A 15734-nucleotide genomic window follows, 5' to 3' on the forward strand; every position below is an offset into this window, starting at 1 on the left:
ATTTGAAGCCATATATCTAAAATTCGGCATCACTGACCCCATGGTTTATTATGTCAAAATGATACTGAATACATATCTAGGAAAACTGGATTAATCTTATAAAATTCTTGATATTCAAAATGTTTTTTATTTCAAATCAAATTGTAACTATTATAGAAATTGTCTATTTTTAGTGCAAAAAGGTCACACACAAAATTTATGCAGCTTCGTACATACTTTTTTCTTAATACCTCTATACAGTGCATAATTAAAACAATATTTCAAGAAAAAAGTTTGATTAATCAAAAATACCGACAACAAATCCTAATCAGGATGAAATTGCATATTAGGTGCAAAAAGGTCAAATTAAATTGGCCATATCTCAGAGGGATGAACACTGGCCTCCCATTATCTTTGTTGTTTTTTTTTAGTGTGTTTTGTCTACAGATATCAATGATATACTCATCAAGAAATTCTTGATACAAGAACATTGAGGTGTGGAATACCTTATTTAAATTAAATTTCTTCAGTCCTCATCCTCAAAGTATTTATTTCATCATAAACTTTTTATTTATCCTTCAAACTCTATTAATGAAATAAAATAATAAAAATTGTTTGAAGGTATCCATGCATTTTACGAAATTATTGCAATTTTAGCCACCTTGAATATAATGGAATATATAACGAATACAAACTGAGATCAAATTTAAAAAAAATTGTACTGGTGTATCGGTGGCAAGAACCCTTTTACCTCTAGGTAGTAGGTCTTCGTGGAGCCACTTAGCCAAGCAGTTAGCTTTGAGCAATATGAACACTACAAGACCAGTTTATTTAGAGTTATCGATATATATTTTGTACTTTTCCAAAAAATTTAAAACATTTTTTGATCAAATTGTTAATTCTATGCCGGTGAAAGTATTTTGATTAAAATGAATTTTTATGGACATGTGCACCATACTACCTTAATTTCGGAGATCTTATTTAGTACTTTTTTGGTTCACGGGAAGGTGATTTATGTAGTGGAAGTGATATTTAGGATATCATCCTGTGCATCTATATGAGGGTGCCTTCACAAATTAATATTATACAAAGTATCTTTTCATATGGAGTATCGACATGGTTGAAGAGATCACTATTTTGTTTGCCGTTCAACAGCTGCTAAAATGCATAATTAAGGCATGTTAACGCCCATCCAAATTGCATATAAAGCACATGTAGTTGAGGCGAGGTTTGTAAACTGTGACCTTACGTATTCACACCTCTGAAAGTATCATGGCCCCTTTAAAAAAGTACATCCTGCATTAAACCTTGACTATCCTTTCGACAAAATTATGACTGCATTCATACATATATTGTGTATCGCCGCCATTAACCTAGATTTATTCTGGGTTTTCTTGTTGGCACATTTCCTGTTTGTACCTAAGTTTAAAAAAAAGGTCGGCTGGTTTTTAAAATAAAGAAAAGAAAAACCAGTGAAATTAGAATTTCAAATTCTTTCAACATGTTTAACTGCTAAATACGTGCTGCTTTACATGTTGAACCCACATATTCTAAACGTGGTAATCAAATAATGGAATGAGACTACCTTAGTTAGTGTAATTTATGATCCCACCCATAATTAGTTGCAATAAGCTTGTATTCAGGGAGCTGTTCTTTCACACCTTATCGATGTGAAATTACAATACTTTTAAATGAAATACAGGCGATATATGCATGTTATGCTTACACAGTTTGCTACCTCTCCAAGTTTAAACAAACCCAGAATATCTTAAAGCTGCTTGGTCCGATTTTTTTGTTATTACAGTATCAACATTTTTTCAATACAAATCATTTATCTTAGAAAGTTATGGACTTTCTCCTATTCACACCAGCAGAATCAGTATCCTTTCAAAGTTAGAAATATTCAAAGTTAATAAAAATAATTTCTCTTTGGGCAAACGAAAAAACAAACCGAAATGCATCACGGGAATGTTTAGAAAAGGAAACCGCTTGGTTTCCTCCCCCGCATGCTATGCATCGATTGTAAAGAAAGCAGACTTCAGAAATATTAGTGAACAAAACGTACACATGTCTATTTGTAATTTGTCTGATCATTTCGACCTTTATTTAAAGCGATGTCAAATTCGTAATACAACCATACCCTTCTCGTCGTCAGGGGTGAAATTTAACATGAGGCGAAATAACGCGGTACCTTTTAATGTCGTTTGTTTTGTTGGCAAATGTTGTACGTATTTTTCTTCATTGAAATTTGGCATAATTGACGGGTAAAACTACTGCAATGTCTATTATTATACATATACTAAGCATAGCCATCGTTTAAAAGCGTGCATAAAATTTGATATTAAATCGGACCAAGCAGCTTTAAAACCTTTTTCAGAATACTGGACCTCTTATCTTTCCTTGTTATCGATCACGCTTAATGAATTTTGTTTTAAGAGACATATTTTCTTCAATCACTTTGAATTGTTTAGAATAAAAAAGGTTTTGGTGTCACCAAGGTTATTCTTTAACTGCATTCTTCGAACAGAACACTGAGTTTCCCTATTACCATATACTAACATATTGTGCGCTTTACATTTGACAATATAGTTAAATGCCTTTCGCAAAAAACAACCGATAATGTATACATCAAGGAATGCTCAAAAATTTGCATCTTCTAAAGTCAAGTTTTGGCAAATACTCCTCTTTAAATCCATAAAAATGAAAATTCGTAAAACACAATGCAGTAGCACATTGTTCGGTTCACATTAAAGTAATTATGGGAGGCGGAAAGGGTAAAAATGACATTTATGGAAAACGAACAACTAATTTTTAAACACATACTAAAATACGAAGCTAGACTCGCTTAGAACAAAGCCAACAGCCTCATTTGCAAAATCAAAAACAAAAAAACAAAAACCAAAAGAAAAACAAAAACACCAATGCAAAACCAACAGTCATGAACTGATTAATGCTAGATAGCGTGCAAAGAGGTATCGTACCTAATGATATTCAGATGGAAAAGACATTATTTTTGGAGGGAACTGTCAATGCTTTGTTCAAGAGTTCTGAGGCAGAATCAAGCTTTATGACAACGTCTTACATTCATTAAATTTAACGTTAAGTATTTCGTATTGTCAACTAAAAATGATATACAAACCTAAGAATCGTTCGTGCTTCGACAATACTGAGTTTTAAAAGGATGTGTTTTTAGTATTCTCAAATTCTTTACTCAACATGCACATAACCATCCGAAAAAAAAGGTGCCGATCAAAAACGCGGTACCCGCGCAGTTAGACAAATACAGATTTACGCTCGAAAATGATTTCTTTGTTCAGGCACGTAACAGGGGCTACTCCTCGCCCCACTCCCAATCCCACTTTTTTCTTGCATCCAACAAAATTGAATCATGATGAAATTGGCCCCCAACTTTCTTGGTGAACCTAAAAACATTGAATTGAAATTAACGAAATTAATAGTGTAATTGAAGGTATAGGATCTAGCTCCTCCCCCGCCTACTGATTAGGATTCTTGCTTTGTTCCCATAGAATTCATCTTAATAAGGATGTGATGTTAACTCCTACATCTTACATTTGATTACTCTTGTTTTGTCCACTAAACTACATGTAGTTTATCAGCTTTCTTCATGGAAAATCTGTTATTCAGTGCAGCTAGTCTTGGAAATAGAATTGCCGTTGAAAAATAACCTAAGGGATAGTACAATCGTTCTGCATTTTATAAACTCTTATAGTGCCAGAACTTACTTACGTTTTAATTACGAACATTAAACAAAAATAAGGTTGCTGCCATGAAATAAGTCGGGGGGGGGGTCTAAACCACGACTCTTTCACTCTTCCGATCATTCAAAAATGTGGGTTATCCATATTTGTAGTATAGAGAAAAAGGTTTTATACCCGATGACAATTAAACAGTACAGACATTCAGTATAATTATGTCAATTTGAATAATAAAAAAGATATATGAATGCTCTATAAATTACAGAAATGATTTATACAATTATTTTTACACATTAGTGACCTTAAATGGATCGATGTCCATTGCTATACCTGTTATCTCAGAAAAGTGCGCGACAAAACACAAATAGTAAAACATTTTTAATTTTCTTTAATTTTATTTCAAATCTGGCGATGATTGGGCACGGCTGTTTAGGGGTAATGGGCCGCCATACATGACAAAGGGCATGCCCCAAATTTCAAAATTCAACACATCAAGTAACATCACACATGTAGTTAACATAATTCAACAAATTCAAACAAAGTTCAAAGTTCACTCAAAGTTCAAAGTTCACAGGTTTAATACCTTGACTCTGGGAGGTGCAGAAGTCAAGAATTTACGATTGACCCTTGGGAGGTGCAGGGGTCGATGTCCACATAATAATACATGCACTAGTCTGAAATGACCAGCGCCGCTCATTCACGCCAATCAGATGTTAAGTGCACACGTGTAGCGTACAACAGCCGTACCGGATGACAGGTCCTTACAGGGTTTCTGAAAAATAAAACAGAGAACAACCAGCAGATACCTTTTCAAAAGGGAGGGAAGGGTGGGTTATTTGCAGCACGTGCTTATCAAAGATAAAAATTTAATATTAACTTAACCAACCTATCTTCTCAGCAACAGGAAGTGAAAGAAAGATTATTGGGCTTGGGCTTTAATTTATATATTTAATGGGGAGATAACTCTAGTAATAAAGTGCGTGACAAAGGGGAGATAATGGTGTCGGCCCTTTCTTCGATAACACCATCCAATACATAAAGAATTGGATGTAAATGATATTCGCACGAAGTTGAATCATTATTAACCAAAAAATGAAGTGTGTATGTATACAATGATACCCGCGCATACATGCAGTGCTGTCATAAGTTTATTATTTTAAACACAAGTTTATTATTTTAAACATTTCTGACAGTCCCTAACATCTGTGTTAATTTGAAATTAGCCTACTGACACAAATATCCAATGTCTGAATTCATGATTTATGCACGACGTCTCGAACGCACTTGCACGACCGGGGTTTGCATGCATAAGTTTATCTATGAAAATGTCAGGTACGTACTAGATAGACGTAAATACACCTTTTGATGTGGGTTTATTCACTGTTGCTTTTGGACAAAAATATATTTTTAACTAATATGGCAAACCCTTTTCCAAATAAAAAACATTTGTTGATCTCAAGACTGTTTTTTTTTTTAAATCTTTGATTCATTTTCAGCAATTTGAAAATTACGTTAGCAAAGTTCAGACAGTAAATATCCGCCAGTATTTAGAGCACCCACACATATTCGTGAAGACTAATCAGAAACATATTTTTTTGTGGTGACCATATTCCAAGTACGCACCTGCATTTCTCTTGCACCTTAAATAATCCCCTTTATTTCCATAAAGTAAAAGCAAGAAATATGAAAGATATTTATTCTTTGAAATAAATATCGGATTCCATTAAACAATATGCCCCTTTTGGGGAAAAATGGTTATATAGATTCAGCTGAAAAACCACTGGATATAGCGTTACGAGAGAAATTTGAGACATTTACTCCAATTTCATTGCAAAAATAGACAAATCCTTGAAAATTTATCTGAAAGTACACCAGGATAAAGTTTATTAGTGTGAAAATGTTCTAGTCAATGGCATCACTCCTGGTCAGCTGACAAACTTGCCTTCGTCCTGAGAGCAACCGCAAACTTTTAACGCGTCTCATTGTTAGAAACGAATGGAAAACATAAATCATTCTTTATTTTCCATCCTTTGTTTTTATCCTAAGTTGCCAAAATTTTCAGATAATCTTCATTATTGATTTAAAAATTTTTTTTAGGTCAACCGACACTTAGTAAGTAAATGTTTAATTTTTTTTATCTCCGAATTTATACCTGCGCCGGGTTCCCCACATCGTCGGATACCCACGGGTGATCGCATCTTTTACTTGTAAGTAAAAGACGCGATCACCCGTGGGTATCCGACGATGGGTTCCCCAATCACCGATTTGTAACGTCCTAAACAAGATATTTATTATTTTTTAATATACATGTAACTTTGTTCATTTATTTGTTGTGGTTTCTTCAATGTTTCTGCCAACTTTCACAAAAATTCGTCACTTAGTTTTTTCACAATAATTTCCGAACACCCTCGTATGATCACACACAGTTGCGCTTTATTATTGATTTTTTATGTTGCATTTAAATTTCTTCTATTAAATATTTGATATATTTATCCAATCTCAAATTGTTTAGACGAATGATCACATTTGTTTTTACAATTTATACATGGGGTTTGTGTTATTTTAAACAATAACATTTCAGCGCCAACCGACGAAAATGATTTGTTTCGTGTATATTTGAGAAATACTAGAAAAACTGATGGAATAAATAACAAAGTTATCGACAGAAGAAAATTTTAATTTCTGCAATCCTCGATCCTTTAAATGATAGAAGGAAAAGTAATCTTGTTGAGGAGAGATCATTATTTACTAGTAGTTATAGCTGGACCAGTGAAATCACCTTTCGCAATACCAGTGCTATTATTAAATGAACAAAGTAAACGGCTACTGAGTAAAAAAAAAATGCATGTGAACACTTTAATAACTAATGTATATCTGGTTTTTCTAGTTTTAATTATAGGGAACCCGTCGATGAATCATTTGTTCGTTAAATAAAGTTGAAGTTAAGGTAAATCTCGTTAAGAGATTAATCGGATAATCCAAAGCAGAAAGACTGTATCAAAATATTTTACCCAGATGTAGTTTTTTAAATAGAATTTTTAACACTTCTAAGCCTTTAGTCATTTAACTTACTCATTTTAACCACACTAGATGGAGATTATATTGAGCTGGCTTAGTAACTTGTCCTTACGGTTGTATTCTAATCTGCTTAATTCTTAATTGTTCAAAAAATACTAGAAACGGTTGCTAATTCACGCTAGCACTAACGTTAATTGTTATTTACCTATGATACCGTACGATCAAGTAGACAGTTGCTTTTGAATTTTGTAAAATAACATTTGAAAATTGACTTTTATTGACTGAACTACATTTTTTTCAGCATAATAACCAATAAAAAAAATGGTCTAGGCGCCTAGGACAATATGTTATGGTAAGGGTGGTGCTTCCTCAATTTTTTGTCGTAATTTTGGGAGTATTTAGTATTGTTGAATCCTCTGTACATGGTTGAAATCGTATGATGAGATAGGGTACATATGTTAACATCTCCCGGAACTTCCCTCTCAAGAACCCTTAGTAAAATCTCCCCGAAATGTTTTAATGAGCAAATGGATTCATTGTGCATCTTCAATACATTCTTTTCTTTACACTGCGTCTATTTCTGGTTAGCAAAAGGTAAAAACACAAACGAATTCAAAGTGAATGATGTATTGGTAATGCATGAATAAATTAGCTGATTCATCGGGGAAAACATAAACCTTTATTTTATTTTTATTTTTTGTTATTTGTTTACTTTTATTTCAACACATTTTTTAGCACAAGTTGTTTACATTCTGGTTTTCTTTGTAGCGTGAACAAAACGTTTCTCTTTCTGTTTGGATAATAAATGGACTGAATGGAATAATTTAATTCTTATTTAATATTCATATACATAATGTATCTGGTGATTTGACAATGGTTTCAGGTCTCATTGATAGGGAAATACCCAAAATTTATCAACGAAACATAGCGTTGTGTAAGGGCCGTGGTTGCGTACTTGTGGGACGTAATTGTGGATATAAACCATGTTCACAAATCGCATACTTATACAAATATTATTCAGCGCATTTTCCCCCGTAGGTCTTTTGCACGTAACTTTGCAGTTTATTGTAACTGAATACAGAAATTGTCATGGATATACTGTCGGAGACAAACCCACGTATATATGTATTTATTTAATAAATATTTTTCTTTATTATAGATTTTATTCTATAATGCACATGGAACAGCTAAAATGCCGCAGCTTTATTCTTTATTTATTTAAATGATTCAGCATCAGCTTAAATTTTTTTTCCATCGATCAACTAAGCAATCGATGTACATAGTACTGTAGGAATAATATAAGGAAGTTCTTGAGGACGGGATCGAACAACCTTCAGAACTGTTTTTTTGATTGGGTAAATTTTCCCTCATAATCAGTCTATTTGTTCATTGGTTGAGAAATGGTGTGAATTGGTTTCCGTCTTTGATATAAAGGACCTCTTTATCCCAATTAGTGTACCATCCTTGATGGGCATATGCATCTGTTCATATCTAGGACGTTTAATGGGTTGGTTAAAGTATCTTTGACTGTTGGTTATTGTAAACCTTAAGTAGATTAATTGGATGTACATTGCGACCTTTGTTTTACAAAAATAACACCATATATAAATTTTATTTGCAATTTCCTTTCAAAAAGTAATTGATGTTTATGTTTACAAAATTGAATCGATTGTGCATATGAACATGAGGTTCGTCTGTCCTAACGTCAGTAGGATATTTGCTTGGTATGCTACATTCTTACGATAATAACCTAGGTCGACAGTTTTATCCAATGATATTTTGAAAGGAAAAAAAACAACATTAACACTTCACGTTTCATTTACGTACCAAATACTTACCTGTTACCTGTATGACGCGTTAGCAAATATTTCTCTGCGTCGATATGTAGGTCGATTGGTGTTACCTGTGTAACAGTGTTGTGAAGAAAACGTTGTGATTTATGTACTTTTATTTTTACTAAATTTATTTACCATTAAGATATAAGAAGCCAGTGGTTTTAAGAAATACCGTTGTTTGCGTCGAGGGGATTTAAGATGATTCAGACAGTGCGTATAGGTCAGGGTTTCGGAATTTATATACAGCATATGTTTTGATTACAAAATAAAATAAAAGAAAGTGATAACGCCTTGAATTAATCATCCTAGATGTTATGGTACAGTTACCTTTTCAACCCCATCCCCTGAACTCAACCCCTTACCTTTTTACTGGTGAATATCATGGAATCTATTAAAGGGTAAATTTATTTGGTATTTATTTATCCATAACATTTGTAACTATTTATTTTAATTATATATAACCGATTTTCAATTGTAGATACAACATATATGCTACTATTATGGATCTAAAATTATCTTTACTTTTAACCACACATTGAGATGTAAAATCCAGTGGTACTTTTTCATAAGAGGAGTGAATATCCTTTTCATTTTAGATAAAATAAACTACGATGTTAAGTTTGATATAAAATGAATGATAATTCAAACATCCGCCCTTTATTACATCCTTTTATTAATCCTTTTTTACATCCTTTATTACATCCTTTTATTAATCCTTTATTATATCCTTTATTACATCCTTTTATTGAAACGTAGTTTCTCTTTTAGAAAGGCTGGATGGTCATGATCACTTTCCGACATCATTATTCTCCCAAAACGAAGAGCGTCGGAAAAATAAAAGGGAAAAAAACTTTTAACAATATCACTATACTTATAGTAAAATTATTTGATTGTTTTCTTTATATACACCCGTGAAATTATTTATTAGGCGTATACAAAATTATGGCTTGGTATTATGTAAAAGTTAATTGTTATCTATTATCTGAAGAAAATAATACAAATCATACGCATCAATTACTCAAGGCAGAAAAAAATATGAGTTCATGAGATTCATACTTCTAAATCTTATTCAAATTTAAACGATACTCTTTCTTTATAAAAATTGTTAAGTGTTGAAAATTTTCGTCTAAGATAATTTTCAAGTGCTGCTATTCTTACATTATATTATATCAGAAATAACTTGAAGTACCAAGTTAGAATCTTTTGCAGTGTCTGTTAGAAAAAAAGGTTTCATGAATAAATAGCAGTATAAACATTTGTAATATCTTAAAAAGTAACTTATTCGCAAAGAAAATTCTAACAATGACTATTTCATTTTACACTCCACTGAAAGAAGAATCAAACAGTAGGTGTAAATCTATGTGGCAAAAATTTTCAGGTCGGATTTTTTTTCAAATTTTGAATATATATTTTTTCAAATCTTACAAATTTTATTCCATATAAAAAAATATAAAAAAATTTCCACTTATCTGGGGTTTTTTACTACCTTGATAAGTATTTTATGACCGATATGAAGGAATTTTCTGTTCACAACAACTGAAGCCTTTGATAATTAACTGACATGTTCCTCAAACCCCACATAATAGAATATTTTAGCAAGTTCACATTTTGTAAGAAAAAACATCAATACCTGTCTCATTTTTGCCTGTCACTTTAATATGCACTTATTTTATTCCGTAAAAGATAAAGTACACATTAAACGGGTGTAGTAGTCGCGCACCTTCTATTTACCCACCGAGAAACACTCAGTATTAACCTTAGATATTTCATTTTATACTAAGTAGTTAATCAATGGTCTATAAGACGTAAGTGTGACCCTAAATAGAAAGTTGAAAAATCCATTTTTTATGTAAATATGACTCGAAACGTTTTTTTAATTATAACAATAAGTTAGAAATATCTAAGCTGATGTAGCTATCACAAATTAAATTGGAAAATGTTCGGGTCAACTCCTGATATCTAGCAAAGATGGTTATAAAAATTTAATTCATTAAAACGAGAAAAGCAGGAAAAATACCATGAACACGGAAAGAAAATGAGAAGGAACTAGATGATTTAACAGTATATTTGTGCAACTACATGTTTTACTTATATAATTAGCAAACAACAATGAATCCTTTGTTTGATTTTCTTACAAAATATGACATGTTGCACTTGATGTTTAAAAAAATGAATTATCCGAACAAATTTTAGATTTATGCAATTAGGATAAAAATGAAAATTCATATCTTGCTATTTTTTCAAGTTCTCACTCTAAAGTAACAAAATTAAACCAACTACTTTGTTTAAAAACATCATATTCGTCCTAATTTTAACTATGAATTAAAACCACACACGTATGTTACGTATCAAAAAAATTAGAATGCACCTTGGTTTGAAATATTGTAAACGTGTTGATTTATAACCTTTCTTTAATCGGACGTCAAAACTTTTAATCTATATATGTTATTTGATAAATTATCTAACTTAAAATACCTTTACTTTTAAATTTACCTGGTTGACGTAATGACAGATCATTTTCATTCACATTTCCTCCACCATATTATACATGTGACGAATGGAAGTGTACCTTGTGTTGTTTGAATTAATGGAATTTAGTTTTACTTAAGAAAGGGATTGACATTGCACTACATAGATATTTTTGGTGCATACATGGGCGTTATGTGTAATGTGTGGAGGCACATAATGCACGTAAATGTCCCAGAGGACTTTATCATATTAACATTAACACTACACTCCTGTATCATTTAAATTTTACGCCTCTGATACCGACTTCCTTCACGAAGTTCAGTAAGTGTATTTTTTCAAAGGTTTATTGTACGTACATCGTATACATGAAAACAAAGCAGTATTTTTGCATTGTCTTTCCCGTGATTATTTAAATAGCTAGATTACTGATAATATGTCGGATATCAAGACAAAAGAAAATAGATAACATAAACATTGTTTTAAAGATTGACAATTACCAATGAACAGTTGTGATATTTAAACGTATATCAAGCTCATTAGTCGGTTAACTTTTTTTTTACTGAATATGCGTTCTAAAGGCTTGTTTAATTCTTGGCTGATACAATCCTACTTCTAATCCTAGTCTTGAATATCGGTCAGTCGTCTATGTTTATTTCACCGAAAGATTGTATAATGTTTTCTTATCGTTGTAACTTGATGTCTCGTTGAAACCTTCAATAAATGGGAGAAGAATTGGCGGTTATACATAATTTTAAACCAAATCATCTAAAATTTGATGCATAGTAAGTCATGATATTTCACACTTCAAACATCTTTACGAAATAATTTGTATACAATGGTACAAATAACTACACATAAAAGATTTAGTGAATACATGCAAATGTATTTACATGTAATAATTTAACGGCTATATTATATAATAAATTATTACTAGTAGATGCATTACATAACTCAACAAATTGAAATTTGAAACTGAGGTGGTACAGTTATAGAATAAGATAAGTTAATTTCAAATCCATGCCTCTTTTGGGTATTCAAAGGCAATAACAAAATGTAAAAAAAAATACAACAACAAAACAGACACACTTACAAAAAGAGAAAAGGTTTCTGAGTGAGAGTTTCATTTATATCAAAAATGATTATTTTATGTATAATTTATTTCAAAACGGTTATTATAATTTATGCACCATTTAACAAAACCTTCGATAGATAAAGTTTAAATATTTATGTGTATCATTGTTTTAATTTGATTTGTCTATTTTCGTAGAATGTTGAAAAAAAAGCATTTATAATGATTGATTAAATATCGACGCTACAAAAGCTGGTGTTATAAATCACCAAATTTAATTCGGGATGAAGGTATTAAAAAAGTCCCCAAAATTTCTGGGAAAGTGAATAGCAGTGATACCTGCACTGGCCTATTCCACCATTACCTGCTGGCACCAATCTGTACATGCACAAAATTGAACCTCGCCTAGGATTGAACTAAAGGCAAGATATTCAAATATAGAGAGAGGAAGTGGGTCTGATTTACGAAACGTTTTCTCCAAATTAATCTAGAAGGTTATTATACTCTAGTTTTAGGTAAATTTTCCTTTTGCATAGTTTTTTCTTCAACTTCAACTTTACAAAACTATTTCATGAAATACTGAACACATATCACAGTCAAGGCAATTTCTTTGCGCATTAAAGATTTTGCTTTGATCTGTACAAGCCTCAGATAGCGTAGAGATTTGTATAAACAAAATGTATGCACCCAAGCATATCATTAGGATTAATAAACAACTATAGTCCCAATCAAGATAAGATTGTTCTTGAATTGTAATATACAGTAATTATAGCAGTTTTAAAGCATATTTTCCTGATTTTCAGCAAAACAGTTTATTTTTGTTAATACTAAGATTAAGTCTGTCTTGTAATGACTAAGATTATTTACTGTAATTTGTAATTGAAATTATATATAAAAGTAATATTTTAACAAATTTTCAAGAGTAAACATGAATAGCTTCCCTTATATTAAATGATATTTATTGCTTAACAAACAATTATATGCCAATACTCTTCCTTATTTTCTAACTTATAAAGAAACAAAGACCGAATATCCCCCATATTGTCCGATAGGATGTATGCTATGAGCTGTTGCTTCTGATAGGTCCATCAAGTTACCGAATATTTTTCCATACTCCGAATGTTTGTATTCAGGTATCATATATCTCATTCTATATTTTAACACTATAGTCTTTTTGTCTGTCACATGAATCTTCAATATTTTGATAAACGTGTCAACCCAACGATTAACTAAACTTTTTCAATTCTCATATTAAAGCAGAAAATGTGTTTCGTAGCCATTTTGATTAAACTTATCTGTACTGCTTTTCTATTTTAAAACAAAAAACTCATTTAAGTTTGATTACCATAGCTGTATTTACTTATGAACTTTTTCTGTCATTTACATTGATAATGATATTTTTGTGATTTATATAAGTTTTTATGTAGGGTCCCTAGACCCACTAAAGCAAACAGTATGTTGCGGAAAAATCGTATTTTATTTTGTTTTACTACTTTTTTCTCTGTTGTTATTGCAGTAAAAGAGTATTTTGTAGGAAAGCGATCAACTTTTGCTTTGTCGAAGATGTTTCCATCTCATTTATCTACAATTTTTACAAGACACTAGATAAACATTTTACCTTGTACTATTTCTTTGTCCTTTACTGTGGCTTGGTTTTTCCAGACTGTGGGTGTAAACCAGTTTAACCTGACCATCAACACCAACATTTGATAAAAACCACTCGATTGTGAAGGCTGCAAAAGGTCTATCAACTTTGTCTTTTTGTCATAAAAATAATACATACATATTAACAATCATTTTTTCCGGAGGGGGGGGGGGGGGGGTAATCCTGTTACGAACTCCAGTGTTTAGTACAGGAAACCACCAAAATTAGGTATTCAATATTCAGAAGTAGGTAGGCAGTAAGTAAAAAGACCCGATTAAGGGCTACGCTTCTTTAAAATTACCTTTTAAACTCTGTACTTTTAATATCAGCTAAGTTCATACTATATTTTAAAACTAACTAATGGTTAATTTCCAACTTTTTATTATTATTCATAAAACCCCCTGTAGTTAATACGTAAACTATTTTTAGATTAATTTTAAATCATTAATTTAAATATATGACCAAATCTAAATATGGATTTCTTAATGATTACATGCAAATTAATTTTAATTGATCGGTAATTGTGAGTTAAATTGTTTGGAGGGGGGTGTTCTCGTGGAAAAGGTAAGCAAAAGAGTAATTACATCAAACCTAATCATTCTTTCCATTTGTTTCACATTAGTGAGTCAAGCCAGCGCGGGGTTTCCCCAAACTAGAATTGAAAGACGCCTTAAGATAATCCATTCTTTATGTTTTCGATCGTAGGTGGGATTCCAAGGTCTGCTTTTATACATGTCCTTGGATATACAGTTAATGTAATATCAACTCAACTGTGTACTTGTAATTTTTTTTTTTATATTATATACATTTAAAAATCTTCAACGTTAACCAATCAAAATCAAAACTAAGAACATTTAGATTAAAGTCATATTTTTTAAACACCTGAATTCCTTCAAGATATCTTAAGTAACAATAAGTAAAAAATCATTAAAGATGATATATTTTACTTCTTTGCAAATCATCTTTATAATTGACTTTGATTGAACTTTATAACTATAATTTTTTATGTTTATAATCTATCTATCAATTAGTAAACCTTTTAAAAGTAAACCATTTATTGCTTTTAAAAAAATTCTTCTAGAAATAACAAAATCTTCTTACTCTCGCCATCTGTATCTTTCATGGCAGCCGTTTATTACCTTGTTTAAAATGTATGTCGACAAAATATAGAAATTCAAAAACAAATAATCGAAAATCAAAACGAGGCACCTCATTGACTTTTTCAAATATGAAGGTTGCCATGGTTACAACAGTCTTCTTGGACGTCTTGGATCAGTCCTTGCAAGCCCATGGTTTTTGTGGTCTCAATATAGCTTTTAATAGTTTCGATCAATTAATGAATACTCCACGCAAAGTAAACAGCAAAAGTACAAAGAAATATCAACAAACTGTGTAGAAATATTAAGGATACAGTGTAACTACTTGAAATAAAGTTGACATTAAAAAACTAAACAATTCATCTAAAACACTTTTTAAAAGTTCAGATAATCCGTATATTCTTACATCGACAGCCAGGTCGTGCGTTGGATTCCATAGATATCCGTCATGTCATGTGTGCATGAACTATAATCAATTTCCGCAAGAACTAGAGTATTGTAATTGTGAAAGTAAATAAAAACATATAAGTGCATTTATCTACAGATATACAGAAATCGATTGGCGGCATGTGAAGAAACTATTTTATCACTTGGTCGCCAAATAAGTTGCTTGCCGCCTACAAATATAAATTATATCTGGCGGCTGCCAGAAAAACTTTGTGGCGGCCATATAAATATCTGGCGGCAGCCAGTGATTTATGTGTCTTTCCAACTAGTAATATGGCTGTCGCCAGATAAAATTTGGATAATATATTATTATGCGCTTGATGTGACATTGTTTTTGAGACAGACACGTGCTTTAATTTTCGTTGCAAAACGCTGTGACAGCTTTCTGATATATAATCAAGACATTATGGCTTAACTTGACTGGTGGGTATTTGGTAATTTGGTCTTACAGATCCCGAA

The sequence above is a fragment of the Magallana gigas genome, chromosome 6 (assembly GCF_963853765.1).
Source record: "Magallana gigas chromosome 6, xbMagGiga1.1, whole genome shotgun sequence".
Classification (NCBI taxonomy): domain Eukaryota; kingdom Metazoa; phylum Mollusca; class Bivalvia; order Ostreida; family Ostreidae; genus Magallana; species Magallana gigas.